Raw genomic sequence first — 15203 nt, forward strand, 5'->3', positions numbered from 1 at the left:
GGTTGGGGACCACTGGTCTAGGTTTATCTGGTCCTGCCTGAGTGCAGGGGGCTGGACTTCATGACTTCTCAAGGCCCCTTCCAGACCAATGATTCTATGCATCTCTTTCCTTTGATCACACACATGGGAGTCAGGGACAGGGGCTCTCACACACTCCTAGAGGAGCACAGCCCCTGAGATCACCTCATATCACAAAATCACAGCTCTGACAAGCTGCTCCAACTAATCTCTCCACTTCATACAGCTACATATAATATAGTAATTGTAATTGGAGTGCATGCAGATAATCCCCAGAGGCTCCAGCCGGGCAGAGTTAAGGTTGCATGGGTGTGTATCGTAACTCTGTATTTCCTAGTTTTTAAAAGTCTGTGTTTTGATTAACTTAATGTTCTGGAAGGGCACAAAATACCACTGGACTACCTTAACTCTGCATTAAAGTTTTTTGTGAGTGAATATAGTGCTATAGTTACACCCTCTTCCTATACAGCAAAACAAACACTATAGTTATTTAACACTACCAATGACTTGGAAGAATAGTGTAGGGCCATGATCTGATCCTTGCAGGACACCACTAGAAATGCACCCATTCAGTGATGATCCCCAGTTAACAAGTTACATTTTGAGGCCTGTCAGTTAGCCAGTTCGAAGCAAGTCTACCCCAAACAGTAGCTGGAACATCTGTTCACTGCTGGGAGCTGCGAGCCCTAGTACATGAGGTGTGTTACAGGTGTGACAGAGCGACCACCCAGGAGCTCAAGCACCAAATTTTTCAGCATAGAATAGACTTTTAGTGGGATAGTGAATATTCTCATTTTCTGAAGAGTAAAATATTCAAGGAGTGTCTCCCTAACAAAAACATTTACAATGGGAGGAGGAGAAGAAAGAGAGGCAAATCCATCAAACAAAGGAACATGGTTATTAATAAACTCTTGTATGTAGTGGTGCAAGAGGGCCCCTGTCACAGAGCTACAAGATCGGTACTACACCTCCAGCTTTGGAGCAGTTGTTGGAGGAACCTCTTTGCTGTGCCAGGCCCCCAAGGCACCTCACTCTTCCTACAGGGTAGGCCACGCAGCCTCACCACCATCTCAGACTGAACCTCTGGGCTTCAGCACTCCTGCTTCACACGGTGAGCTCTGTTCAGCATGTCCAACTGAGAGAGTTTCCTGGTAGAGACTTGTACACTCTTTAATGCACCTTCCCAAATATTTACAGTGAGACTCTGGCAGTGATGTCAAAACAGTTGGGTTTACTAATCTGCTAGAACACAGCACAGGAAGTCCACAGGTTAGCATAGAGAAATGAAGGTTAAAGCATAGCTCATTTTGGTCAGCCCAGAGCCCCAGCCAAGCTGTAATGCAACTGCATTTTCAGTCTCTGGCTCTCTGTCTTTATCTGACCTCCTTAGTCAGTTCCCAGGTGAGAGGCCCCCAGTCAGATTCCTCCAGAAGCCAACACTAGCTCCCCCCCCCATACATTCCAGTTCTTTGTTCTTGAGCTGGGGTCTTTCCTCGGGTTCCCTGATGCAGGGTGGGGAAAATCCATCTCCCTCTAGGTTGTTGGTTGCTAGGTGTTAATGTCCTGGTGACTGGGTTTTCCAGTGTCTTCTCAGATTTTCCACTGATATGGAGTCGACCTCAGCCAGTCCTTTATGATGACCTGTTCAGGCGCAGACCTCTCCCTTCCCCATGTCTCTTAGCCAGCCCTGAGACCAAACATAGACCTTTCTGCTGCCACGGGGTAGGCATGCAAAACATGGGGGAAACTGAGGCAAACACAGGCTTCATAAAATATTACAGAAAATTCCCACTTTGTCACAACATGGTACTTAATGAGTATCAGGGAATGGAAAAATTTTGAATCTTATGCCAAACTAGTGTAAGAAGAGCTGTTGTCCTGCCCATTACCTGACTACCTGAGTCTAGAGAGGAGTCTCAGGATATTTTTTGATATGAAACAGAATTTGGTATCAGCAAGGTACAAGCTGTGGTGAAAAATTCTTTACCAGCCTCCAAATAAATTTTTGTATGTAAAAGGGAAGCACACTGACAAGTTAACTACAACTCCAAGATGAAACTGTTACCATACTGTACAAAAATCAGGGTCTTCGAGGGGGCAGATTCTGATTCCGAACTGAGCTCAAGAACCAGAACATCCCAAATGCTACAAGAAGGATGTGGAAAAATTGGAAAGAGTCCAGCGGAGGGCAACAAAAATGATTAGGGGGCTGAAGCACATGACTTATGAGGAGAGGCTGAGGGAACTGGGATTGTTTAGTCTGCAGAAGAGAAGAATGAGGGGAGATTTGATAGCTGCTTTCAACTACCTGAAAGGGGGTTCCAAAGAGGATGGATCTAGCCTGTTCTCAGTGGTACCTGATGACAGAACAAGGAGTAATGGTCTCAAGTTGCAGTGGGGGAGGTTTAGGATGGATATTAGGAAAAACTTTTTTACTAGGAGGGTGGTGAAGCACTGGAATGGGTTACCTAGGCAGGTAGTGGAATCTCCTTCCTTCGAGGTTTTTAAGATCAGGCTTGACGAAGCCCTGGCTGGGATGATTTAGTTGGGGATTGGTCCTGCTTTGAGCAGGGGGTTGGACTAGATGACCTCCTGAGGTCCCTTCCAACCCTGATATTTTATGATTCTTAATTCCTGGTTGCCTCCCTGCTGCACAGAGTTTTTAATGTGTTTGCACCACTGGTGGCATCTTACAGAGATTTATAAACCACAGCGTGAATCATAAATATTAAGGCATCTAAAAACCTAAAAAAAAAAGTTAGCTGCTGCTATACCAGTGATAATATCTATAGAAACAAAGTGAGGGTATTTTTATTTATAGGGTTTTATATGGTGATCACCCTAGTATCTTACTGTAAGTTTTAACCCTAATGATTTTTTTTTTTTTTAATTTCAATGTCCTTCATGATTGGGAATCTCTAACTTTCCCTCACTTCTCCACCATCCTCTTTGCCTCCTGCTTCTGAGTCCTCAGATGCATCCAACACCCCTTTGCCACATCTTTCAGCTCCTGCTTTCACTCAACTGTCATTTGAGCATCTCATAACTATCCTTCTCCATGGTCACTCACCTCTCACTTGACTGCTCAACTAATTTCCATTGATTTTATCAGTTCCCGTTTATGTTGTCTAAATCTTGTTCCATCTGCCACTCACTCATAGGTCTCCCCAAACCCCTGTTCTGCATTGTAGTGTGTACTCTTCTCCTCCCTCCATCCCCCCTTGGCTCCAGTTCCACTTGCTTATCAACAGTTTCCACCAGCTCTACCTAGTGCTCTTCCCTTCTCCACCCCAATCGCCTTCCCACCAACACAAGCACAAATCCAGATCCCATATCTGCATCTCCCTCTGCCTTCTCCTAGCATCTAGGTGACAACTGGCCCAACCCTGGTCTTCCCTCCATCTGCATCCTCTACACCTCCCATATCTGCCTGTCACCCCTCGTGCCAAGATTCCTAACCTCACGCCCATCTCCTTCTGTGATGGGGTGTACTTACCCCGCACTATCCCTGTGGGGTTAACCATACCCTGTGGGCTGAGGAGCATGGCACCCTCTTGCCCTTGCTGGGCATGCTCCAACTGGAGGCAGACCATAAAAGAGGATAGCCCAACTCAAACTGGGATGACTGGGAAGGAGAGCGGAAATGTGTTGCAGGCACCTGCCCAGAAGCTATCAGAGCCCCATGCCGCAGAGATCCGTCCGCAAGTGGATCGCCAGTTATGCAGCTTCAGTGGTGGATCCGGCAGAGCTGAAGGCTGAAATGGACACCTTCATGCAAACCTATGATAAGCCACGCCAAGACCCTGGCGAGTACCCAGCTCTCTGTTGAGGCCCACGGGGGAAAGGAGTCACTGGAAATCTCGCCTGCCTAGCACCCCAAGGAGACTGAGGACCTGCACACTATGGAGCGGGAAGACAGGGTAAAAAGTAGTCCAGTGGAACCAGACATTGATCCAAGGGGGTACCGGGAGCGGACTCAGTGTGTTTTGGTATGATCCCACTGACCCAGTGGTGCGACCACTCACCACTGAGAGCCCTTGGCTGGGACATAGTGGAGTAGGGTGACGGGTTCCCCTACCCCTGGCCGCCAGCCCCACCACTGGGTGGTGGCGTGCTCCCATTTGGCCACAAGGCCCGAGCTTGTTGCTGACTTGCCCCAGCCAGGAGGCTGTGGGACCCTAAACAGTGAGGGTTCCCTGGCCAGCCCTACCGACTCTGGACACTAGGCCACACTGCCCTGCGCTGAAGGGCAGCCACCTTGACCCCGACATCAACACCCCATGACCGGATGTACTCACCCCATGACAACTGGCAGAGAACACAGGCAACAACCAGAACCTGCTGAAAGTTCCACACCAAGGAGGGCCAAAGACAAAACCATCCCACCCCCCATTCTGGTCTGTTAAAGATGGAGACAGAAAAGGTTTTGAAATGTCTACTGGAAAGTCAGCAACAACAGGCAGTGCAGCAGCAGCAGCAGACGCAGCTGCTACAACAGATGGCCATGCAGCAGCAGCTGGCCCAGAGCAGCGACAGCAGCTGGTATGGGAGATGGCCGCCCAGCAGCAGGCGCAGCAGGAATGCCTGGTACAGAAGATGGCGATGCTGCTGCTGCGACCAACCACCTCACCTGCCCCGGGGCAATGAGCTGATCGGGGCCCAAGCGGAGGAAACTGTCACACTGGAGCAGTTCACCCAGATCCTTCCTGGTGGGGGGGGAAGGAGTGGGTCCAGGGACATTGCCTAACTACCCTCGCAGAGGCCATTTCCTTAATGGAGGAATACCTGAATGCCAAAGGGTCTGAGACGTGAGTCCATAATCTGGAGAGCCTGGGGTCAGCTGATGGATCGGGGGGCATGCAGTCCCAAGATAAGGAGTCCTCGGCACCAACCCAGGCCATCAGCAACTGTATGAACACCAGCAAGGAGGCGTCCCATCAACCAGCCACCCCCGGATGGACGGGGGAGAGAAGATCTGCCTGGAGGGACCTGCAGTCTTGAGATCGGAACCACCATTGTAGCTATGGCCAGCCTCCAGGCAAGAAAAAGGGGCCCAGCTACGCTCCTGGTATCTCTGTGGGTGAATGGCAGGGAACTACTGGGCAACAAGGGCCCGGACGGCTCGGGAAAAGGCCCCTCCATCCAGCCAGACACCCCAATACACACCCCCACACAGGCAGATGTGCCAGCGGAGGCTGACTGGGGCTGGCTGGACATTGACGGAGACTTCCTAAGGAAGCAGAGGGACCAGAGTCTGAGCTGAGCTTGGGAGCACATGGCGGACCCCTAGCAGGAGGATGGTGGTGGCAAATGACCACCTCAAGCACCCCAATTCGAGGTGCATGATGACTGCCTCTGCCAGCTGGCTAAGGAACCTCAAACTCAGGAAGAATTCCAGCAATTGCTGGTCCTGCAGAGGTCCCAGGACCTAACGCACTCAATGCCCTGGGCAGGACACTTGGGGAGTGAGAAGACCCTGCAAGAGGTGGCAGGGAGGATTTCTGGCCAGGTGTCTATGGCAAAGTTTGGGACTTCTGCACCTCCTGCCCTGAGCGCCAACATGCCAACCCAAAGGGGACACCTAAGGCGCACCCGATACCACTCCCTGTAGTTGGGTTCGAGTGGATTGGTATGGACCTGATAGGGCCTCTGGAGAAGAGTGGATCGGGTGCCAGTATATCCTCATAGTGGTAGATTATGTGCCCCGGTACCCAGAGGCCGTGCCGTTGCAGATGGCCATGGCCCCCACAATAGCTGCCGAGCTTCTAAAAATCTTCACCTGAGTAGGAATACCCCAGAAGATACTAACTGACCAGGGGACCAATGTCTCATAGAAATTAATGGCAGAGCTGTCCCAGTTATTAAACATTCTGGATCATTAGGTCACACTGTCCTGCATAGAAGGGCAGCCCTATTGACTCTGGCCATTAGGCCATGCTGCCCTGCACAGGACAGTAGCTACCTTGACCCTGACCTGACACTCCATGACGGGGTGTATTTACCCTACGACACCCTCCCTTTGTCTTGCTGCCTCTGGAATACTCACTTCATCTCTAAAAGGGCCACAGCCTTCCGTAACCTCTTCATATCTTGTTCCTGCAAGCTCCTGGTGTTCAAAGACCCAGATCCCTCCATCTGATGAGGCTTCTGCAGCTGCCTTCTCTCATGGAGGTCTCTCCTCCCACCCCCATTCCTCCACTCTGCCCTAGATGAGACTGTGGCAAGAAACTGGACTCCTTAACAGGGAAGGAGAGCTAACAACAGATTACACCAATAAGTCGTAAGTGTTTAATGCCTATTTTGCTTTAGTCTTCATGCTAAAAAATTGTGACCAGATGCTTAACCAAACATTAACAACAAGGGGGAAGGAAAAGAACAGGGAAAGAACCGGTTAAAGAATATTTAGATAAGTTAGATGTATTGATGTTGGCAGGGCCTGATGAAATTCACCTCAGAGTACAAAAGCGGGAAAAGACCTCCTAGTCTAAAATATTATGGCTGGACACCATCACACTCCTGTCTCTCACAGGCAACCTGTCATGCAGGACAGAACATTAGGGAGGTGCATAATGCATTTGGCGACCTCTATGTTGTCCAAGTGACAGCATGAGAACTAACCATGATAATGTGTAAATTAAATACAAAACCTGTTTTAAAAAAGAAGTTCTCTCAGTGTATGAAAGATATACAGCCATAGCATCTCCCATGTACATCAGCAGCAGAATTTTAACTGGATCTTCAGATTCTCCAGCTCAGACCCCTACCCACTTAAACTATAGGAGTAACAGAGCCTTTTTGTGGACTAGCCACCATGAGGAGGATTTGGCACACATCTTCCCAATGGGTCAGATGAGATGAGAAATCCTAGATTCTGTCCCTAAGAAGGGAGTGTGGTTCAGTGGCTAGAGACAGGTAGTGAAAACTGGAACAATGACTCTGAAAAGCAATGTGGCTGACTGGATAAGTTTTAAGTCTGCCTTGTTAGAGACCTGGGTTCTATTCCTCACTGTGCATACAATGATGTTGAGTAACTTTGCACAAAAAAAAATTTTTTTTAATGGGGGCTGTAGCTCATTCTTGACTGCCATCTAAGGTTGGGGCTCAAGGTCGTAGTCGACAATAAGGGTAGTGATGGGGTGGAAAGAAACAGTAGTTGGTAGAAGTGAGATCTAAACTCTGGCTGCCAGCTCTGTCACATTTCCCCTGGCCTATACGAGTATTTAGTGCAGAAGTTTCTCTCTCTCTCTCTCACTCACCATAACATCCTCACTTCTAAATGTGGTAGCAGATTTGTCTTTGCATTTGTTCTTTCAAAAACACTCTCTAACAGATATCTACGCATAACTGAGATTATAATAATTGCTAGATGAAGGAGCAGTATATATAAGAGCACAGGATATCAGATTTTTTGTGAAAGGGATTTGCAGAAAGGTGACACACTTGTACAATGAAACCTCTACAGCAGGGGCCACATCCGGCCCTTCAGATGTTTTAATCTGGCCCTCAAGTTCCCACCAGGGAGTGGGATCTAGGGCTTGCCGTGCTCCGGTGCTCCAGCTGAGGGCTTGCCCTGCTTCGTGCGTGCCGTGGCTCTGCACAGCTCCCGGAAGCAGCGGCATGTCCCCACTCCGTCTCCTAAGTGTAGGGGCAGCCAGGGGGCTCTGCATGCTGCCTCCCACCCCAAGCACCGCCCCCGCAGCTCCCACTGGAACCACGACCAATGTGAGCTGCAGGGGCAGCGAGGCGGACGGGGCAGCGAGGCGGACGGGGCAGCATGCCGAGCCACCTGGCTGCGCCTCCGCATAGGAGCCGGAGGGGGGACAAGCCGCTGCTTCTGGAAGCTGCTTGAGGTAAGTACTGCCTGGAGCCTGCATCCCTGACCCCCTCCCACGCCCCAACCTCCTGCCCCAGCCCTGATCCCCCTCCCACCCTCTTGGTCCCAGCCCGGCACACCTTCCTGCACCCCCAACCCCTCATCTCCAGCCCTACCCCAGAGCCCATACACCCAGTGGGAGCCCTCACCCCCCGGCACTCCAACACCCTGCCCCAGCCCAGAGCCTCCCCCCCCCGGAACTCATCAGATCTGGCCGCACCCCAACCCCCAATTTCATGAGCATTCATGGCCCACCATACAATTTCCATACCCAGATGTGGCCCTTGGGCCAAAAAGTTTGCCCACCCCTGCTCTACAGCAACCTTAGCCCTTCACTCATTAAAAACTACCTCTAGTTTGCAGCACCCACTGCTAAATCAGTCATAGGGCCACCAGACAGCTCTGCCAAAGCAGCTCACTTACGGTCTGACGTGCTAAGACCCCAACATTCTAGGGCATGCTTTGTGTTTAATTTGCCAACTTCACAGATTCTGTTTGCAATGTTTCATAATCAAGCTGCTTTGCTCATTTCTACAAGTCTGAAGGTCATTTCCTGCCAGTGTAATTGCTCCTTACCCTACAGCCAAATAACCATCCCTCCACCAACATGGTTTGGATTTAAAAAAATCATTCCCACCTTAGTGCAAAGAAGAACAGGGTGCAAGGCCAGGACATAGGAGCTGCTACGGTGATAGAAGCCTTCAAAATCATTGGCAAATATCTGGGGTCAGCTCTTGGCTATAGCACAGAATTAACTTGGGCAAATTATTTTCCTTCTCTGGGTCAGTTTCCTTACCAGTAGAATGGGGATAGTACTGACATACCTGCCAAGGGGGCTATGAAGCAGACAGCTTAAGGTTAGTAGTAAAGGGCTGAGAGCCTCAAATGGAAGATGCTACCGATGTGCAAAATGTTAAACAGCCATTGGTTTTACAAGAATAATAATCTGAACCTCTCTTCTGGTATCAACTCGTGATATTGCTTTTTTAAAGCTCCTTCACCCCAACAATAGCTTAGGAGAAATGAAAAATAGAACCTATTTCCCCCTTCAACTTCTCTGAAAATGGGTGATATTTGACAAGTGACAAATGTATTTGATCACTGAAATGGTAAAAATTATTGACATTGGCCATCCATCTGCTTTAGTTTGAGCTGTTTGTGGATCATCATACACAACGAACACACTTTCCAGAGAAACCACATCATGCCTCCATTTCCGGAATGTTTCTGATCTACTTCCAGCAGTGATAAAGAAACCCACTGCCCACAAGGCTCTAGAGTCTCTTCTAGACCCTTGATAAATTATCTGGTTGCCTTCTGCTTATTTGTTTTTTGTTATCGGTAGTGTCCTTACAACAGCATGAGAGAAGAGCTCCCCAAGGTACAAAAATTGCTCTGGCATTTAATCACAACACATGACTTTTCAATGTTTGTACAAGCAAGCACTCACTGACTATGGGCCATTATCCCACCATGGGACAGTGACCCAGCAAAGTTTACCACCACTTTAAGACTAACTACTGATGAACATCAAATCTAACCTGCTTGAGACAAATGTTTAAAGGTACTCAAACTCCCTGGCTGCAGGCAGATCTCACTCTCAAAAGGTATTCAGAGGGGTTTTGCTGTTTTTACAAACGCCATTTAACATCAGGAAATAGCCCAAATCATACAGCATATGTGCAGACTTGACTCTGTTCCACCTTTACTTATTGGTCAAGAAGGGAAGTTTGATCTTAAACTGGAAATTTTCCTTCTTGGGTCCTTCATGTCCCACAATTTTAAGTGTTTCCCACCTCCGATCTCCCAGGTGATTAGAAGCAGACCAACATACTCTGAGCTCTCCACAGACCATGAGCTTCTAGAGCTATAAAACATTAAACGTTGTTAGCCAAAATATTTAATTGTGCTACAAAGAAACTAGATTAATAGATTATACAGACAGATGGGAATGTCGATCATCGGGTACGTCTATACTTACCTCCGGGTTCGGCGGTAAGCAATCGATCTTCTAGACGAGACGTGATAAATCGATCCCGGAAGTGCTCGCCGTCGACACCGGTACTCCTGCTCCGCGAGAGGAGTACACGGAGTCGACGGGGGAGCCTGCCTGCCGCATGTACCCCCGGTAAGCATCTTGTAGTTCGAACTAAGATACTTCAACTTCAGCTACGTTATTCACGTAGCTGAAGTTGCGTAGCTTAGTTCGAACTGGGGGGTTAGTGTGGACCAGCCCATCGTGTCTTACCGCCTGTATGACACAGGCCATAGGACTTTCTGAATTAATTCCTGTTTGAACTAGATCTTTTAGAAAAACGTCCAATCTCGATTTAAAAATAGTCAGCGATGGAGAATCCACCATGACACTTGGCAAGTTGTTCCAATGATTACTCACTCTGTTAAAAATTTACACTTAATTCCAGTCTGAATTTGTCTAGCTTCAACTTCCAGCCATTGGATCATATTATGCCTTTCTCTGCTAGACTGAAGAGCCCATTATTAAATACCTGTTCCCTATGTAGGTACTTACAGACTGTAATCAAGTCATCCCTAAACCTCCTTTTGTTAAACTAAATAGATTGAGCTCTGAGTCTCACTATGAAAGGCAGATTTTCTAATCCTTTATAGTTCTTCTGGACCTTCTCAGAACTCTCTCCAATTTTTCAACATCCTTCTTGAATTGTGGTTGTGATGGGACCCCCCCCGACCTCGGGGCACTGCCTGGAACTGTGGCACCACTAAGCCCGCCTGACCCACCAGCCTGGGTTCCCTTTGCACTGTACTGTTATGCAACCTGTAAAGCCCTTCCCCAGGCTTCAGACTGCATTTTACCAACACACATACAGGTAGGGACACACCCAGCTGCAGCTATACACACAGATGCGGAGATCAGCTCTGCATGGGAAGGCTCAGCTAAGGAACTGCCCAGTTAGTCAAGTGCACACCTCCCTCTGGAGTGTAAACCCAAAATTATACCGTCTTGTGTTGCACAGAGAACTGTACTGCATAAGCTCATGAAATTTGTCCCCTCCCTCAATGTGGAGAGGAATACACACAGCTTTCTGCCCCAAGTTATGATTTCCATGCTCACACTGGTTTTAGACAAAAACAAAAGCAAGTTTATTAACTACAAAGGATAGATTTTAAGTGATTATAAGGGACAGCAAACAGATCAAAGCAGATTACCTAGCAAATAAAACAAACACAGAATCTAAGGTTAATATACTAAAGAAACTGGATGGACGGAACCCGACCGGCAGCGGGCTGAGTGGGGCCGGCTGCCAGGACCCTGGCTGGCAGGGGCTGGCGGACGGAACCCCAGACCAGCAGCAGGCTGAGCGGCTCAGCCCGCTGAGCGGCTCAGCCCGCTGACGGTCTGGGGTTCCGTCTGCCACCCACGCTGCCGGTCCGGCACACAAAACCTTTTAATGGCACGTGAAACCTTAAATTAATGAAGACTTGGCACACCACTTCTCAAAGGTTGCCGACCCCTGTCATATCATAATTTTTTTTTTAAACTTGGGCTTAGGTTTTTTTTTTATTAATGGAGATATCCTATCTCCTAGAACTGGAAGGGACTTTGAAAGGTCATCGAGTCCAGGCCCCTGCCTTCACTAGCAGGACCAAGTACTGATTTTGCCCCAGACCCCTAAGTGGACTCACAACCCTGGGGTTTAGCAGGCCAATGCTCAAACCAGTGAGCTATCCCTCCCCCCCCACAGCCGGCCCCACTCAGCCCGCTGCCGGCCCTTATAATCACTTAAAATGATTATATTCTCTTTGAAGAATATGGGGGCGTACTGTCACAGTGGACACCAGAATTGGACACGGTATTCCAGCAGTGGTCACACCAGTGCCAAATACAGAGGGAATATAACCTCCCTATCCTTACTCAAGATTCCCGTTTATGCATCTAAAGACTGTATTAGCCCTTTTGGCCACATCAACACACTGAGCTCATGTTCAGCTGATTATCCACCATGACCCTCAAATGTTTTTCAGAGTCACTGCTTACAGTTCCCCATCCTGTAAGTATGGCCTACATTCTTGTTCCTAGATGAATGCATTTACATTCAGCCATACTGAAACACATACTGTTTGCTTGCACCAGTTTCCCAAACAATCTAGATCACGCTGTATCATTGACCTAGCCTATTCATTATTTACTACTCCTCCACTCTTCAGTCATCTGCCAACTTTGTTAATGATGATTTTATGTTTTCTTTCAGGGCATTAATAAAAGTGTTACAAAGCATCGGGTTCCTGAAGGACCCAACTAGAAAAACACCAGCTGAACGATGAGTCCCTGTTTACAATTACATTTTGAGACCTGTCAGTTAGCCAGTTTTCAATCCATTTAACATTTGTATTATTCTAGTTTTTAAATCAATATGTTGTGTGGTATCAAGTCAAATGCCTTACAGAAGTCTTAGTATATTACATCAACTTTTATTGACCAAACCTGTAACCTCAAAGAAAGTGAAAGTTAAATTGACAGGATCTATTATCCATACACCCATACTGATTGGCATTAATTATATTACCGCACTAGATTAATAAAGAAAGGTATCAGCCACTTCATTATTTTGCTTGGGATCGAGGTCAGGCTGACAGGCCTATAATTATATCTGGATTGTCCTGTTTACCCTTTAAAATATTGGCACACCATTAGCTTTCTTCCAGTCTTCAGCAACCTCCCCAGTGTTCTAAGAGTTATTGAAAAGTCAACATTAACAGTTTAGAGAGCTCCTTGACCAGCTCTTTTGAAATTCTTGGATGGAAGTTATCTGGACTTGGTGATTTAAAAGTGTTTAACTTTAGTAGCTGCAGGGTAACATCCTCCCTCCGAGATTACTATTGGAAGTGTTTCCTCATTATCATATGCTGTAACTGCACCTTTTCCCCTCCAAATACAGAACAGAAATACTTTTGAATGCTTCTACTTTTTTCTGCATTATTGGATATTCTACGATTTCCATCTAGTAATACCATTGTTAGGATTCCTTTTGTTCCCAATATACTTAAGCTGTGCTGCCCATAGATCTTTCCTTATGTTCTTTTCCTCCGACATAAATTTTCTATGATTCTGAACTTCTGATTTATATTAATTGTCAACATCCCCTTTCTTCCACTTGTTATATAAATTTTTTTTTAACCTGCCTTCACTTCAAAGTGTGGCTTTCCCTCAATTGTGACTTTCTGGGCATCTACTAATATATTCTGAAGCAGCTCCCAATTATCATTTCAATATTTGTTTAAATTATTTCTCCCAATTGACTGAGGTTCAGTTGGCTTTCAACTTTATGAAATTGGCTATACATATGCATGCATGCTTAGACTTTATTCTGTTTACATTTGTTACATGCAATCAAGTTATGATCACTTGAACCTAAGCTAGTACAAATTTTTAGTTTTGTGGTCAATTCCTATTCGGGCTGTCTACACAGAGCAGCACTAGAGGAATGTGATATCTAAAGCACACCGATGTGTTGCACGCTAACTGGCCTGCATAGACCCTTCTAGTGCAGTTAAAAGGTCCCTAGTACACATTTACATAGTAAACAGCACTACATTAATGCACACTAGGGACCCATTAAGTTCACAGCTTCAGGGGTATCTACATTGGCCAGTGCAACACACAGGTGTGCTTTAAGAAATCATATTTCTCTAGTGCGCATTACTGCTCTGTGTAGACAAGCCATTTGTCAAGCCAAAGGTATAGAATTCCCACTTGTTGGCTGTAATGCTTTTTGAGTTAGGAAACTCATCTATAATATTTAGAAATTCTGAAGATGTTTTAGTACTGACAGCATGAGGCCACCAGCCTGTGTCACTCAGACTGACGTCCTCCCATCATAACTCAGCTTTCCCCCCCGCTAGCCATTATAAATAGGTGCATAAATGGGTACATTATAAATGGTGATCCTGTTCCCTGGGTGTGATTTAGGGTCAATAGCAGACACCAACTAGAACCCCATCTTGTGATTTATCTGTTAGAACCTTGATTCATAAGAATTCAAGATCATCTTTTTCTGAGATATCAGTAACTAGAAACAGGTAATATCTAATACCCATCTTTAAAAGAGCCTTCAACTACTGACAACAGGCCTGAAGAAATGTATCTTAGCTCTGGACTTAGTAAATTCTCTGAATAGGGACATGTTTTGGGGCATGAAGGGTCCAAAAAAGGAAGTTTAGGCAAAAATCAAAGTTCCATTAATATTCCATTTTTTTTTTTTTTTTTTTTAAACAGTGGGATGGTTCACAGCTGTCAAAGCCTTCTGGGGAGAGGATAGTGATACTAATACACAATATACAGTAGCCTGGTTTTCAGAAGGGCAGAACACAGAAAACACTAACAAAAGTCAATGGGAACTACTGGTTCTCAGAACATCACGTCAATAAAAGCAGGCTATTGGATTTCTGAGGCACCACATTCTAGAAGACTCTCCTACCACACACGCTACATCCTGATGTGGCAGAATGAATACTTTGTAGTATGTTGAACACGCGGATGAACAAGTGACCTCCTTGCATAGTTCTTCATACGAAGTATCTAATTCTCTTTGTCCACTTGGTGGACTGAGCGGTAATGCTCTGAGGTGAAGTGGCTCATCTAGCCTTGAAGATTTAGAAACCGTGGCCCTGGCCCTAGTAGCTGCTGCAGTTGTGGTGCAGTGACACAGAATGCTGTCCTGGGGAGAGAGATGGCCATTGAGGGCAGCTCAAGCTGGGGAGGGGGCTCGGAATCTGCGCAAAGGGCCAGTTGGAAGACTAGTAGAGAAGAGGGGGTCAAAAAGACTCTGCTTGGGTGAAAAGGGGCTTGGCCAGAGAAAGCTGTGTTAGAGGAACCTGGTCTGTGAAGGGCTGTGTGCAAGGAGCCTGGTGGTGAGGGGCACAGTGCTTATGACTAGTGAGAGTGACCACTGAAACATGGACAGAGGGAATAGAGTTTGGGCACCTGAGGAATGGGTGTGGCCCTCCAGGTGAGGAGCTGTTTGCCAGTGGACCTGTTGGAAAGAGGTGCAGTCATTGAAGTGTTGAAGCAAAGGAGCATTGCAAGCCAGAGAGGGACAAAAGCAGGACAGCAGGGGTGAAGCTAGACTTTGGAGCCAGGGAGAGGAGGACCTAATTCCCTCGAGGTGATGCACCGTTGTTGAAACACTTCTTTCATTGTGATTGTAATTTACAGTTTATTTTCCTAAACAAGTATTTGATGTTACTTTATTTTATTGTACCTGCCAAATGTCTGGGTTTTTCCTTTATAAAGTTTAAAATGTAAGGTTAAAGGTGGAGTTTGTTTGCCTCTGAC

This window comes from Terrapene carolina, unplaced genomic scaffold, assembly GCF_002925995.2.
Source record: "Terrapene carolina triunguis isolate 2854851 unplaced genomic scaffold, T_m_triunguis-2.0 Scaffold234, whole genome shotgun sequence".
Taxonomy (NCBI): Eukaryota; Metazoa; Chordata; order Testudines; family Emydidae; genus Terrapene; species Terrapene triunguis.